Raw genomic sequence first — 10,642 nt, 5'->3', positions numbered from 1 at the left:
AGCCGCCTTTCTCCACCCCGGAATCTCCTGCAGTGACCCAGTTGCATCTGGTCTCCGTGTCTTGTCATGTGGCCCGCGGCTGTGACACCCTTTAACCTCATCCAGAGGCCCCACGGGTCACGCTAGGACTTGTGAGCGCACAGGATCACGCTGCTGGTCTTGCCTGCACTGAGACCCAGAAACTCGGTGAGCCCCCCCCCCCCCCCCCCCCCCCGTGCAACCTCACCCCTGCTCAAGTACTGGGGAGAACGGAGGCCTCCACCCCTCCAGTGGACAAGTGCAGGCGGCCCCCTGGAGGTCGCCGAAGTCCCTCCTACTCAGAGGAGCCTCCCTTTCTTCAGCTCTACCTGGAAAAACAAGGCAAAACTTTCCTCTTCGTCAATTCCCCATGAAATATGCGGAGCCCTCTGTCCCCGGAGACAGAAGTCTCCCCGGGACTTTCCTCGGAAGAGCTCGGATAGCTGACCCCAGACCCCGCTGTCCGCTCACTCCTGCATCGCCTTCCCATCTCTTCTCCTCCCAACGTCTGGGGTCCCCTTGCACCTCGGGGTAGGGAGGAGGAGAGGGGGACCGGGCGGTGATGGTTCACTTGAGTCATCTAGCACCTTTGTGCCTTCAGTTTTCTTCTTGACCGGATTTTGCTTATAAATAAAGTCAGCATTTGATCCTCGATGGGCTGCTCCTTGGTTCTGCGAGGACATTTCTCTGAGGGTTCAATGGATGCCTCATGCCTGAGTGGCCCTAATGCCAAAGGCTCCCAGGGTCGCATAAAATATAAGGGATCTACACTTTTTAATACTTCAAAATATTATTCCACGACAACAGTGAACTCCCCACCCCACTGGCGATGGGCATTTTATGCTTTAACGTAATGAATAGGACCAGAGTAGTAGTGAAAGCCATAAGGAATGGCTGCTGGTGACCGGAGTAGCAGACAGAGAGTCCGGCACGGAGGCCTGGTGCCCAGGGCTCTTTTTCTCAGGGTCTGGGCCCTGGGCCACTGTCTGCTTCAGAGGGACACGTGGCAGAGTGTCACTGATATTACAGTGGTCTCGCTGCACCGCCCACTGAGTTCCTGACCAGAAGCTCTAAGCTGCGGTCTGCGGATCCATTCAAGAAGCCAGCAGGCCCGCGGGCTGGCGCTCCGCACACATCCTGCCTTATCTGGGAGTTTCGCTTTGGGGAACATCCAGGTGGACCATCAGCCTGAGCAGCAGCAGATGAGATCGAAGCTCCCCCCCCAGGGAGATGTCCTCTCCCACTGGCCCTGGCCAGTGGCTTAGGTCACTTTGTCACACCCACTCACCAAAAACTCAATCTGTATTTTTATGCCATCGTTTGAGGAGAGAGTCATTTCACATGCAAACCAGAGAAACTATTCTTCCTTAGTAAAGCATTTTTTATACCAAAGAAATGCACAGCAAAATCAAGTACAGAGAAACTCAAGACTGTTTCCTTAGCCAGGATTTGTTTAAATAAGAAGAGTGTACACATTTAGGAAAAAGAGACAAAAGAGAAGGAAAACTGTAAGTTGTATTTATGTAAAATAAAACTAGGGTCAGAATTTCTGTGCAAAAAGATGAAATTACTTATATGGCATAAAGTGGAAAACATAACTATTGATAAAAATAACTTGAGTTTAACATTAAATATGTCATCAGATAAATTAGACTTTAAAGGAATGGATTGCCAGCCCGACATTTTATAATAAAAATTTTAAATATACAAAAATAACAATGAAAAGGAAAAACCTCATACATTTCACTGCTAGTTAGAGGCTGTAGGTTGGAGACTATGTCTGCTCCGGCTTCTCTGTGGACGAGAGGGAAACAGCACTTCACCTGGGCCAGCAAACCACGGTGCGGCGTGAGCGGGCCCGCGTGTCAGCGAACGACAGGATGCCGGAGGAATCAGAACTCACAGTTAAAATAAGCTTGACAGAAGAAAACTGCCATTTTTCTCATGGACTGGTTGTTTAACCACTGACTTGCATGCGTATGTGGCCTCAAAGGACAGAAGCTGACCAAGTTTACTTGTGTCATTTTAAGAATTTTGGTTCCACCACAGTCGATCTTGATTAACTCTAACCCATCAAACTGAAACCCTTCATTATCTTTTTTGTTTTTCTTAAGAAAAAAATGAGGTGGCACACGAAAAATATGCTTATCTCAAAGTTTTACTTTAAAAACTTCCACTAAAAACTTCTTCCAGACCGTATTTTGATACAGTACCTACTCACAAAAATGATTCTAATCCACTATTCTCTTTATTATATAATGATTATAGTATACATGCCCTAAATATTGATACCAAACTATGTAAAATTCTGAGTAAAAAGTCTGTTTTATTTATAATCTATTCCCGAGGCTGCAAAATACACAATAAAATTAAGCAGAATACAAAATGAGCGATACTAGCATTTGAGACGGGGAGAGATTATTCAGAAGAGGGAAACAGCAGGAGAGAGTTGAAGCCAACGCGTAGCAATTGGTGAAGGAGGAGATGTCCTCTGGGGAGAGAGGCTCCAGGAAGACGGCCCGGGGGAGCTGGAACACATGCGGGAAAGGTCTCCGTGCCGTGGGCGATGGCTGGGACCGGACCTTCAGGAGGCCAAGCTTGGCGAGGCTGAGTGCCATCCAGGAGATAGAAGGTCCCAGAGCCAGGGGAGCTCCCGATCAGAGTTCTGTTACTAAGGTTGCTTAATACGAGGAGTTGTGAGGCAGGCCGTGAGGTGATGGGTACACAAACCGGGGGTGGGCCCGTGGGGGAGGGGGACACATTTGTGAATCTTCACAACAGAGGTTGCATTTCAAGTCGCCACTTCAAACATGAGATCACAAAGGAAGTGGGAGCTAGGTAAGAGAAGGGATTCCAGGACCACCCCCCTTTATCTCAGAGGTTACAGAGATGACTTAGATGCAGCCGAGGAGGAAATTTGCCTGAGCATGTGGTTGGGAAGGCCAGTGAAGAAAGTGTAAAGTGTGATCAGTCACGTCAAGTCCTGATGAAGAGGCAACACAGACGTCAGCAAAGAATTGGCCACTGGACTTGGTGACGCACAGGTCACCAGTGAACCCGGAAAGAACCATGTCCGTGGGATGGGGCAGGGAATGAGGCCCAATCAGAATGAAGTTTAGAAAAAGGGGGCAAAGACATTCTAGAGAGAAGGAGAAGGAAACTCTCAGAGGGGCTATATCATGAAGAAGACTAGAGAAAGGCAGTGGTAACAAGGGCAGCCTGTTCCAGTGGGTTTTTTTTTTAGGAAACATAAAATACATGTACATGGATAGAAATAATCCCCCCAGGAGGGAAAAACAAATGATTCAGGAAAGAAAAGGGAGAGAAAATGGAAAGCTCTAGATAGAATGGTTTAAAATGAAAAATGTGAGTTTCTCACAACAAAGCAACTATTTAAGAAACTATGAATTAGAATCCTAATAATATGTATTTTGTGCACACATAGGTAACACTGGATAAAACAATCTTAAGGTTTATAAGAATGGATATCGAAGAGTAGCCTAGAATATTTTTTAAAAATAACACAGGAAGACACACCTCCCCAAGAACATACAAGAACATACAATGGGCAGATCAACATGGTGTCCACCTGGTATTGGCCAAATGGCTCGGTAGAAGCAAATAGGAAATTCAGAACTAGATCCAAAGATACTGATAATTCAGAGAATGACACAAGTATCAAATTAACTGGGATGGGATTTATTGTTTTATAATGAGTGCACAGAAATTTCCATCTGGATGAAAACAGTATTTGCCCTTATTTTATTTTTAAAAAATGAAGCCTCTTTGTTTTTACTCTTTTTCTTATTTTCTAGGGAGGGACAGATGACCTCACCCTTTGAAATGGTGTGAAAAACCATTTTGCCTTCTTTTCTAAGTTTGGGTCTTTCTGACACACATATTTCTTGTTTTTGCTTTTTTTCTACATTTGTGGACTCATTTCTTTAATGCCAGCCTACCCGTATGTGACTCTTATCTCATCATCTTGCCACAGCCTTGTTTAAGCAACAGAATCTAAGCAGAGTCATGAACATCTCTCCCTGTTTCCGTTTGGGGGAGCTGGTGATCATGGAGGGACGAGCCTGGACTGCAGACGGGTTTGCACTCAGTTCCCGTTGTGACCGTCTGTGCCAACGCAGGGCCCCTTCCCGACTTGCCCCAGAGCACATTCTGTCCGGCGGAGAGGAAAGCTCGGAGGGCTGCTGAGGAAGTCACCTGAAAATGCCCATGACTCAGAAAGGCTCCTTAAGCCACTTTAAATTTTTTTCACTTTAGACACTGCATGTAGAGACAACTTACTTGCCCCACCCATTTTCCGTGGTATTTATCACACTGGGTACATGTAATGGCTAGAGTCTCTAACCCACGAACAGAAGCGAGAACACCTAACCAAGGGGCGAGGGTTCTCACCAGGGGCCACAGGGAGGAAGCCAAATGCTTTGTTCGGCGTCTATGTGAGGTCTATGGTCTTGTAGACTCTTACCGAGAGCATCCGGTTTCCTGGGAACTCAACAAAGTAGTAGCTCTTATTTTTCCAATATGAGCCTTTCTTTTCCTAAAGAGCCACAGTCTCTTAATGTAATTCTGTATTAAGGTGAACAGTCTCAGTTACAGAGTAGGGGAAGCAGTGATAATCCTGCATACTTATTCATTCTCCTCAAATAAAATCACTAAACTAGATAAAACGTGTGTGCCTGTGTGTACACGTGTGTGTGCGTTTGGGATGATGAGAAAAGAAACACATAACAGATAAAGACTGAGAGTGACTCCTCCTCCTTTAGAGATTATGCCTAAGAAAGGAACAGAGAAAACAAGAACACAGTGTAGTGTGTCCAAAATGACAAAACAGCATTGCTCACACCAGCTGGGTGTGTCGCCGCAGCGCACACTTTACTGTGGCCTGGGTCTCAGGGAAGGAGCTGCAAGATCTTCCTGAGAAAGCCTGCAGGGACTGAAGCAGATTCAAGTGCAGACAAGGATGAGAAACTGAGAGAGAGAGAGAGAGGAGTATGGTGGGAGATGCAGGAGTCAGGGGCAGGGAGTGGAGGACCTTTCAAGGTCTGTTCCTGACCCAAAAGGAGGTGCTACCCCTCGGTTTGTGGAGCCCCTGCTGACTGCTTCCCAGGGAACCCACTCAGGGCTCCCCACTCAGGGCTCGGCTGGAGGGCAACTACCCTGTATGTCTCAACCCACTGGCCCAGTGCAAGTGCTAACAGATACCCATTGTCCATGTATCAGACCACTCAAGGGAGCATGAGTAGTGTCAGTATTTTTTTTAACAAAACAGAAACCAGGAAGTTTGCCATCCCCTAATCTAACAAAGTCCCCGAAAATGCTTTTAAAAAAGAGAGTGCAACGTTGTATCTTTACCCATCTCTAGCACATAGAGAATATTATCTTTTCCTGTTTACTATTAGCAAAGCATATCTATAACATATCTATATGTCATGGAAAGATGTGGAATAATCTGGAAACATAGGCTGTACTAACAAAAGAATGAGCCTTGAGAAATCTTTTGAGAAAATTAGAATGTCAAAATAAGGATTTTTCCTCTATGTATTTTACTTACATATGTATGCATGTATGTATAAAATAAGTGTATTATGAATATATAAGTAAACACATTAAAAATGATATTCAACAGAAGACAGATGAAAGAATTTTGAAGGGAGAACGGTGCATTGTCTCCTGCCCCATAACATTTAAAGGTGTAATATTAAGGTATGCTATTCATGGTCAATTGCAAATTTGAAAGCAGAAAGTACACACTGGAGCTTCTCTGATTCTTTGGGGTCACAAATGTCCCTTTGAGGACTTAACTGCTTAATGGTTTAGATCACATGATAGCTAGAGCACAGATTTGTCAAAAATACCTGGATCAATTTTTAGCTTTTACATTGACTGACTATAGGATCTTAAGAATTTAACTTAACTTTTTTAAACTTGAGTCTCATAAAGTTGGTGTAATCCCATTATCTGCTTCATAAAATTGTATTTAGAAGTAAATGAGAATTCTGCATATAGTTTCACTTATTATTAATCATTTATATTAGTAGATGTTACAATGAACGAACCAATATCGATACATTGTTATTAACTAATGTCTATAGTTTATTTTGATTTCCTTAGTTTTTACCTAATGTAATTTTGTATTCCAGGATCCCATTCAAGGTACCGCACTCTATTTAATTATCATCTCTCCTTGGGATGCATTTTTGTTGTGATGGTTTCCCCGTAAGACGTGTGGCTTTCCTTGAAGACCCTGACAGTTTTGAGGGGTGCTGACCGGGGAGGAGGCAGGGTGCTCCTCAGCTGGGGTCCACCCAGCATTTGCCCCAATATCAGACTGGATAATGGGTTTCAGGAGGAAGACCACGGAAGTGCTCTTCGTTGTGGGTCACGAGAACACAGGATCGGCCTGGTTTTTAATTGCGACTGTTGGTCTCAGTCACATGGTTGAAGGAAGGTTGATCGGGATTTTTCACTGTAAGGTCATTCTATCCACTCCGCCTTCACACCACACTCTCTGGTGGCAGTTTGGGGACATAAGCCCACATTCAAGGAGTGAAATGTTCCACTTCCTTTACAGTGAAGTAGCTATATGACTATTTGGAATTTTTCTGCATTGACTATTTGTCTCTTCTTCCTCGTTTATTAATTTGTTGAATCATTTATCCATATCAATATGAACTCATGGATATTCATTTTATACTCTGCATTATAATTCGATACTATTTTTTGTTGTTCAAATTGTGCCCGCTTTGGCCATTGGGAACTCTTTCCACTGTCTCCTGTGCTTGGATATACCCCCATTTTTTATAAATATATTTCATAAAGATTTTATTTATTTTTAGAGTGAAAGGAAGGGAGGGACAAAGAGGGGGAGAGAAACATCAGTGTGTGGTTGCCTCCCATGTACCCTCTACTGGGGACCTGGCCCAAAACCCAGGCATGTGCTCTGACTGGGAATCGAACTGGCGACTCTTTGGTTTGCAGGCTGGAACTCAATCCACTGAGCCACACCAGCCAGGGCCATACCCCCATTACCCTTTTTTATGTAAACTTCACTCTAAAGCTAGAACATGCCTAATTTTTCTGGGAGTGGACCACTGATAAAACACAGTGTGAAAAAAAGTCTCACATCTTTGTCACATTAAAGATAAGAGATTATTGTCAAATAGAAAAACTTGAAACATGAGGCAATAAAAGGAAGGAGAAAGTGACAGAATATGACCCAAGGCATTATGGACACAGAATCTTTCGCCATCAGAGAACTTAACAAAAGTGTCAGAAACCCTTTGTGTATCTTCTAAATCATTGTCATCCATATTTTGCAAAAGAACATGGTATTAACTAAGGTATCAGATGCCGTGAAAAAGTCATGGAAGTGCACGTGTCAGTTCAGGGTGATTCATAGCAGAGGACCATCTGTATGCCTTTAGGAGATCGTCAGAGATCCAGTTTGTTTGCCTCAGATTCAAAAAGGCTCCCTCTCTTTGCGAACTAAATTGCCCAAATTTTGCAAAACACTATTAAATAGAAGTCTTTGCAGACTTGTGGGCGAGATTTTTAAAGGAATAATGGGCCCTGGTTCGTTCACTGTTGGAAAATTCTAGCTTTTCAGGAGGACAGGTCGAAGGTCCAGTGGAGACACATCCTAGAGGAAAGAGCGTGATTGCCTGCTCTGCACAAACCCACAAATACTGATTTCTTCAGGTCACTACGCGCACGGGGAATCATGCCAAACACTGAAACTTAGAAATACCAACACCTGCAGGTAATAAAACCCGTCAGTTAGAAATGGCAATTGATTCAACTGACATCTAATCAGCGCTTAACACATTTAGAGATAAAAACCTCCTAAATAGTATGCGTTACACTTCCCTCTTCTATAACATACTTTAGTGAGGCCAAAGTTTTGTTCATTTGCTTCGTTAAATCTTCTCGTTCGCTCTGCGGGCCAGGTGCATGGCAGGCTGCGCCACCTCCTTCGCAGCGGAGAGAAGTTTGAGTCGTCCAGCAGGAATCAGTAACGGGACAAAATACTACCACATTTTAAAAACTGTACTGCATGATTCTGGTTGTACACAGAGGGCATAATCTCTACTCAAATACAAGAAAACAAGTGTATCATATTGTTTTCACTGGGTCATAAGACTAAAACACCGGAACAGCCTGTGGGTTCTTAGGAGGCGTGAGTCGTCTTTCTAAAGAGCTGTGTGAGGAGAACGCATTTTGGAAAAATTAAAATGCAGCGAATGAGATAATAGAAAAATTCCTCAGGGATAACTCTCTAGAATTTGGAGACTAAAAATGAGAGAAGCTAATGAATTTTGCTACCAGCAAATCCATGTAAATGAAGGGGATTGGTAACCGGCGTTCTAAAAGGCTGTTCTGTACTAGTTAATCAGCATCACTGTGCATCTCCCAGCTTCTGTTATTCTCGGCACCCAGTAACTCTAAACAAATTACAGACCTGTTCATTTATTCATTCAGTCACTGATTCGTTCATTCACCCATGTATTCTTTCAGCAGATAATTTGTTGAATGTCTACCAAGGGGAATCCTTTTCTCCCCACTCTCAGCTTTGGCTCCGAAGAAAGGCAGTGGATTGCTTCATGCAGACTAAAAACTAAAATTGACTCCCAGCGCCCTGTCTCCATCTCCACCAGCAAGTGAGCTAGAGAACCGCAGGTGCCCTGAGGGGGCCTTGGAAGCTCCGGGCTGCAGGCACCACCCTGCCGGCACCACCCTGCCGGCATCGCCCTGCCCATCAGAGGCACAGTGAAGGGGGGGCAACCGGTGCGGGAGGCCGGTCACAGGGCCCACGGGCCTGCTGCAGGATCACACACAAATCCTTGATTCACCAGGCTCCAGGTCGCCTGAGCTCTTCTTTCTTCTGTCACCTTCCTGGGAGAACAGCTTCTGCTTCCTGTGTTTGGGTGGTTCTTTCCTTTCTAGCTACAAGACTTATTTTGACCTTCTAGGACCAGAAGATTTAGGTGAAGATGTTCAAGGTCCCTTCTCCGGGTCCCAACCTGAGCCACAGCCATACCCCTCCCCCCACCCCCACAGTTAAGTGCATTTAGTATTATGTCACAGATCCAGAATTTTCTTAAAATAAGTGCTCTATACTTGTAGTAAACCTGACATCAACAGCCATTAGGACTCTTAAATTTGGCTCTTCTATCATCCATTTGTAGTGTGCCTTTTAAAAAATATTTGGTATCAATATTAATTTTTTTCTGATATTAACTTTATAGTCTCTTAGCTTAGCTTTAACTTGGAAAGAAAAGACCCTTTGGCCCTGCCCCCTTTCTGCCTGAGAGTTTCAGATGCAAAGGCCTGCTTCAGGAAGGACATCAGGATGTCACCTGAGCCTGGTCTGAACTGAGTGCAGTGTGGGAGAGGGCTCTCAGTAGGGGCTGGACCGGCCCTCGAGTCCCACTGGTGCTGGGCTGCCTAGCACGAGTTTGCCTACCATGTCCATTCCGCTCTTCCTCAATTACCCACCAATCACCATTCTCACTTTTGAAATCCAAGAGAGGACTGTTCCCCTCTTTTTTCCTTTCTCCAAAATGACATATACCAGGTCTATCTGGGAACAGTCCAACCATTGTTGATATAACGAGAATGGTTTGCGTGACACTGATGTAACCTGGCAGCCAAGGAGAGCAGACTGGCATGCACATACGTGAACAATGATGACTTCACTGTGGTAGTCAGTGCAGACAGTATATGCTATCAGGTATGTTTACTGTGCAGCTGTCGCATCCAAAATGACTGAGTAGAGCAATGAATCCGCATCACATTTTGCATTCAGCTTGAACATTCCTCTGCAAAAACTATTCAGGGGACTTGGAAGGCCACAGCTATGGGCAACTGGTGATCAGCAGCTTCATCACGACAACTTGCCTGGTCAGGTAATACATCTCCTGCAGAGTTTCTTGGCAAAACATCAAATCACCCAGGTGACTCAGCCCCTCTACAGCCCAGATTTGATGCCCTGCAGCTTCTGGCTCTTCCAAAACTAAAATCCCCTTTGAGAGGGAAGAGATTCCAGACTGTTGATGAGATTAAGGAACATATGATGGGACGGCTGATGGCGATTGGGACAATTGTGTGATCCCAAGGTGTCTACTTCGAAGGGACTGCGGCATCATTGTCCTATGTACAGTGTTTCTTGCATCTTGAATCTTCTTCAATAAAAGTTGGTACTTTTCATAGTACACGGCCAGATACCTGCTGGACAGACCTTGTGTACCCAATGTTGCCTCATTGTCTTCAAGCTTATGTGCTTCCCCACTGGGATGTATTAAAATTTGACTTTCTCCTGTGAACCTGTCTTTGTTAATTTGATTACTAGCCCAGCTAGAAGAATGTAGAAGGTGGGAGGGAAGGTAGTATTCTTTTTTTAGCCCCCACATGGGGTCCATGTGTTTACAAGGTATTGTGAGCCTGTTTTCTGAAGTGGTTGTCCCATGTCGTGTTCTATCAGCATTCTACAACGCTTCCGTTTGCTCTGAGTGCTGTGAGCACATGGCATGAACCCTTCAAAAGCTGTTAGCCATTTTTACAGGTTTGTCGTACTGTCTCTTAGTGATTTTAGCATTGGTATTGCTCT

This window comes from Artibeus jamaicensis, unplaced genomic scaffold (genome assembly GCF_021234435.1).
Source record: "Artibeus jamaicensis isolate MK-2021 breed Jamaican fruit bat unplaced genomic scaffold, CSHL_Jam_final scaffold_537, whole genome shotgun sequence".
Classification (NCBI taxonomy): Eukaryota; Metazoa; Chordata; class Mammalia; order Chiroptera; family Phyllostomidae; genus Artibeus; species Artibeus jamaicensis.
This window is presented reverse-complemented; position numbering follows the sequence as displayed.